We start from the raw sequence: 6,000 nt of genomic DNA, 5'->3' as shown, positions 1-6,000 counted from the left end.
TATGATCCAAATCATCTACTCTTTTTTTCTAAAATATGACCCTCTTCCCCCCTCACTATTCTATTACAGTTCATACATAATGTCTCTAGAGGGTACAGTATAGTCTAATTTTCTTCATTATTCAATTTAGATCCTGTTAAGTGAGACAGGCATTCACTCATAAGAAGGAACATTTAAGTTTTGGCAAATAAGTTCATTAGTATTCAGAAAGCTTTGCGCCCCTCATATTTAATAAACCTTTCCATTACAGAGTAAGAAATGCTGGAAAATAGTCAAACACATTAACAATGGAGCCACCAAGAGAGTACATTCAACCCTGATTCAGAGATGTCTCAGTTTATCAGTTTTCTGTCAATCATTAAACAACAAAGATAAAACATGCAATTATATACAAGGAGACAGAACTCCTAATTCTTTCATCCTAGCTGAAGCAGAAGAGTTTTAATTGCTTGGAAAAATAAGATTTTTATTTTCTCTCCAAAGGGATAAAGAAAACAAATGTAAATTGGCTTTGAGTCAATCGCTGGAGCTACAAAACCTCAGGTTATGCAAATGGGAGTTGGAACTACCAGCCCATCATCTGTAGTTTTTGTCCTTCATGAGGACCAGTATCCACATATTTGGAAATCTGAGATGGTCCACAGACTATTTTCTTTTCTGCTACAGCTCCTTTAACACATAAGGGAAAAAAAAAAAGAATGTGACCTTTTCATTAGAATGTTTAGAGTCATGAAAATTTACTGATACCACTTCTGCTTAATGGGAGTAACACTCACTGAAATATTTGAATATGCTGTCAATTATTGCAGGGTCAACTTTCCACTTATGTGAGTTACCAAGCCCTTTATTTCTCTTCTAAGTCCTATCAGCCATCTGATATTGAGAAATATAAAATATATGTATTTAAGGAGGCCACCCGCCATAATGAATATATGAAGCACAGTATGCATGAAAGATGTCTATTTATTGAAAGAAGTTTTTTTAAAGTTTAGTAAGTAGTCACCTAGATTCTCCCCACCTGGGCAGAGTTGGTTGCAGGAGATAAGGGTAGACAGTGGCTATCACTGTATGGAGGACTGTCCCTCTACAGGTTTATCCCAAGAAGTAAATGATTGTCTCTTCCTTATATCGGACATAGATCTTTTTATGGTAACCCTGGGCCTAAGTGAATACCTAGATGTGGATATTAAGGCACCTCAAAATTGCTTGAGCAGAATGGGACCTCTGCCTATAACTGGTTGCCCTGGTAGGACCGACAGCACACTCCCCTGGGACATGGCTGATTCTCACCAAAAGAAAAGCTAGTAGATGAAAGGAAGGAGGGTTTTGTACCCTCTCCTGTGAAAGCTTCTGGACTGTGGGAAACTGTCAGGTTAACTTGTATCTCCAAACCTAGCACACACCTGGTACGTTTCACATGGTATATGCTCGGTGGAAGTGTGATCAGGGAAAGGAGAGGGAGAAAGGCACAGATGGGAGAAAGGGTACAGGAGGCTAGAGCCTCTGTGAGCTCTACGGGGAATTTTTCTAGAATCTGCTCAACTCCTAAGGGGAGAAGCAGATTCATTGTATCCTATAAGGTTGAGAAATACTCCTCCAAAAAAAAAAAAAAAAAACCAGTCAAGTGATTATGGCAGATCTACCTGACCTAACAGCTTAAGAAAAGTTGAATTAGAAACTGGCCAGTTGTCCAGTAGACTGGGGCCTGATGTTAGCATTTTTAGAGCTGGAAGGGATCTTGGATCACCTAAGAGGCCTCCAAGTGGAATGTGATATGACTTGCCCACAGTCACATAGCTCATTAGCATTAGAATAGAGATCTGGGTCTCAGAGTTCCCAGCCTAGCATTTTTCAGCCTGCAATTTCCCCACATAAAACAGAAGCAATAGCTGCTTCCCGAATTCTATCCCTTCATATTTCCTGACCCATGTCACTTGGTATCTCTCTCCCCCAGAAGCCCTAACTAAACCTAATCCCTTCCTCTGGCACCATGGGATTTTATACAGCTTGCTAGGGAAACAGTCTAGGCAGGTTCACAGAGCAGTTATAGAATGCAGATTTATAAGTCTTATAAATGCATGTTCACTAGGCTTGATTAAGGCCATAAGAATTGCTATACTAATTAGAATCTTGGACTCGAGAATATTTTTGTGTCCATTTGTTTGCTGTGGCCACTGCTCTTCACATCCAAGAGAAAGCTAGAATGTAAGCTCCACGATGTAGGAAACATGTTTATCTTATTTATTTATTCATTTATTTATTTAGAGTGAGCGAGCGAGCGAGCTCAGTGGGGGGCAGAGGGAAAGGGAGAAAGAGAATCCCAAGCAGGCTCCATGCTCAGTGCAGAGCCCGATGCAGGGCTTGATCTCACAACCCTGAGATCATGACATGAGCCAAAATCAAGAGTCAGATGCTCAACTGACTGAGCCACCCAGGTGCCCTGGAACCATGTCTATCTTACACCTAAGTCTCCAGTGTCCAGTAGGTACTTAACTATTTGTTGAATTTTTTAATATGACCACCAGTTCCATATTTCATGATTCTAAGAATGTTCCTTGACATCCTTATCTACAAATAATCAGTAATATTGCCCTTCAGCCAAATATTTTTAAAGATCTCAACTCTACCTAGTGTCTCCATTGATCAAATTAACTCAATACAGTCTGATCACCCCTCCCATAGGCAGGGAGTTCAAGCTCTATTTGACTTGATCTACTGTGTTAGTTAATCTTTACCCTCAAGTGAATGAAGACATACTAAGGACTAACATCCTACAACTGGAAGATAGTCTATGACTATGTTTTCATTTTCAAGCCCTAGGGTGCGGAGAAATGTAGGCTAATAAATTGGTGTTTCCTTCAAACCACTACGTGCCAGATCTTTATTCAAGGACAGGCTGAGTTCTGTGTGGGGAAGAACCAAGCAGGAGGATCAGTGGGGTAGTCTGCCTACCCTCCATGGTCACAAACAATCCAGACGGGGCACCCAAATTATGTATCTCAGTAGGACAAATAGCAGCCCCGTAGTAAAACATCCCCGTGCTCCTCTACATTTGATTACGCCTTACTTTCTACCCCTAAGGAATTTATCAAACCATTCCTTCCAATTCCATACAGAATTCTCCCTAAAATAAGTGCTAGTATTATGTTCTTCTCTTTATATTTCCGTAGATGTTTTAGCACTCTATGGTTATTTTGGTGCCCTTCTAGGTTAGTCCTGCAAGCAGTTGTCCAGCTGGTCTGTCTTTAATCTGATCCTGATGGCAGCCATTACTTGAAATGAAGAAGGCAATCTAGTTAGAAACTGCAGTTGATGTTCCTCCTCTCTCAGGGGATAGGTAGCCCATCTGGAAGGTCTTCTTGACGATGGTGTCTGGGGCCAGGATTCAGGAAATTCAGTGGCAGTGATGGGAAGCAATGTAGGAAAAGGTCATGCTCCTCTAAAGAAGTGCATTTTCCTTCTGTCTCAGCAACTGTAAAATTATAAATCAAAGATTAAAAAGTTAAGCCACTGCTCAAGTGAAGATCTTGGTAAATACACCACTTAAGCAAACCCTGATGACGGATACATTGGCATCTAGATGAAGTCTGTGGTTTTCCAAACAATGGGGCAGAGACTACAGGGACATACAAAGTATGCCTAAGGATTCTCTGTTTCTTCATTTATTTTGCTTTATCAAAGAAAGAGGAAAAACTGTAATTGCCATTAAATACAAGTGAATCTGCCTGCAGAAAGAATGTAGAATGAGTGGGCTTAGGAGGGACATACTAGGGAAAAAGGAAAGAGAGCCCACAGAATCCAAAAACAGCTGCTGTTTCTTCACAGCATTTCACGGAGCTGACCTGAATGGAGCTGTGATTCTGTGACCTAAGAGAGAGATGAATAAATAATAATATTTGGGGACAAATGATTTAAGACCCTATGAAAAATCAGAAGCACAGTCACCCAAGCCTTACTCGGTTCCTGGCATCCAAAATGACTGATTCTCACAGTCGTTAAGAAAATAAGACAGAATGATAAGAACCTCACACAAAGACAGTCTAGATGAAGCATCACTAGTTCAGGGCATCTCCACTAAAAGCATCACAGGAGATGCATTGGAATGCCACCACATCCTCTCCTTTGCTGTACCACTCTGTCCCCTTCCTCAGGCTCCAGGAACCCAGTGTGCACGTGCCATTATCTACCCACTCAAATGCCTTTCGTATGACAGAGACTAGCTTAAACCTAAGGTCTTCCAATTATTAGATCTGAATATTTCATACTAGAGTTTTAACACCTGGTGGCTTTAGCATTCCCATGGGCTATTTGCAATTTAAAATTACTTGTAATCTTAATTACTGGAATATGGGAAGAAGAAGAAGAAGGGAAAGTGAGCAAGGAAATAGGAGGGGCTTCCTATACTTCTCATTTAATCTCAACACGATTCCACACCAGCCATCAAAACTCCAAACAGTGGGCTTCAGCAACTTTCCCTCCATGTCACAAACGATCTGAACAGCTGCTAAACCCAGACTGAGAAAGTAGTTCTGTACTCAGAGCACATGAAGAGGATTCTTTAGAACTGATGTCTAAGCCTATAGAGAAGCCTCCTACAGATACCAGTGATCATGTCTGCAATCCAGGTATCTGCCCTGGTCCAAATCCCTCACTTGACAAGCAAACTAAAAGGTGAGTGGCTCACCCAGTGTCACATAGGGACTGACTGAAAGGTAGTCCCAGTGCACAGCCCAGCCCAAGTAAATCTTCATGAGCACAACACATTGTCTTTGTTCTAGACACGATGATCATGTTCTTCAAACTCTAAAGCAGTATTTGGGTAGTACCTGAGTAGTAATTTCCCCTTCCTGGACAACAGTCTGGTTCAGTGGGTCCAGGGGAGGCACAGGAATGTTAACAGGTTCCCTGGGGGAGCCTGATTTGTGGGGTGTTGGAACCACCCCTATGCTTTGCTTATCACCCCTCCACTTATCAGCACCATGGAGCCAGCTGGAAGGTCCCCCTGACCTTCTGAGGGCATCCTCTGCTCTGAGGACATCCTCACAAGCCTGACTATCAAAGGGCTCTTAAAAATTAGGGCACAAGTCAGAGTCCTGAAGACAAACACCAGCAAATCCATGGAAACAGAAAGTGGATTAGTGGTTGCCAAGGGCTGGGGGGTAGGCTTGAGGGATGACAGCTAATGGGTATGGGGGTTGATGAAAACATTCTGGAATTAGTTGTGATGATTGTACAACTTGGTGCAATCTGGATTATACATTTTAAGAGAGTGAATTTTATGGTTTGCAAATTATATTTCAATTTTTGAAAACCCCATATAGATGTGTGGGTACCGCATATCACATGCAGGTGGATCACCAGGTTCCCTGCGTCCTCACAACTATTGGGCGACGTCCCCTGGGCAACAGAGGCAAAATGTTGCCAGGGCAGCTGATGACTATAATGGCTACCATTTGCTGCATACTTCTTATGTGGCAGACACCTGTGATACACAGCACATGGTTATCTCAAATGATAAAATCATAACCAAAGATGTGGATACCATTATTATACTGTTCTTGTTAACATTTTACAGATTATAAAATGGAGGTATAGTGAGGTTAAACAACTTGACTAGGCCCATAGCCAGTAAGTGACAAAAGTAATAGCTAGAAAGGTGTGGCTAAATAGGCACCAAAAGAATCTGCCCCAAATCATGTCCCTCATGATTCTGATATTCCCACTATTAGATTTTGGGAAAACAGAATAATAATAATAATAATAATAATAATAACATAGCTAAGATTTATTAATTCTTGCCATGTTCCAATCTTTCTGCTAAATTCTCTACATAGATTATCTCACATAATCTTCACAAAAACTCTGTGAGGTACATATTATCATGGTGGAAGGTTAGGCAGAGAATCCTTACACAACTTGCCCAAGGCCACACAGCTAGCAAGCGATGGAATCAGGATTTGAACACAGACCCTACTGCTAAGCCACTTTGTCAGAGAGCCA

The 6,000-nt window shown here is 41.4% G+C and overlaps 1 long non-coding RNA gene across 1 annotated transcript in view; it reads right to left on the bottom strand.

Moving 5' to 3' along the window:
- Positions 1-320: 320 nt before the first annotated feature.
- Positions 321-6,000, bottom strand: part of LOC145716560 (uncharacterized) — a 38,964-nt gene continuing 33,284 nt past the window's right edge. The window contains exon 2 of the long non-coding RNA XR_014139338.1: positions 321-3,472. This is a non-coding gene — a long non-coding RNA (uncharacterized LOC145716560). The remainder of the gene's footprint in view (positions 3,473-6,000) is intronic.

This window comes from Leptonychotes weddellii, chromosome 12 (assembly GCF_054177405.1).
Source record: "Leptonychotes weddellii isolate Sample4059 chromosome 12, ASM5417740v2, whole genome shotgun sequence".
Classification (NCBI taxonomy): domain Eukaryota; kingdom Metazoa; phylum Chordata; class Mammalia; order Carnivora; family Phocidae; genus Leptonychotes; species Leptonychotes weddellii.
This window is presented reverse-complemented; position numbering and strand designations above follow the sequence as displayed.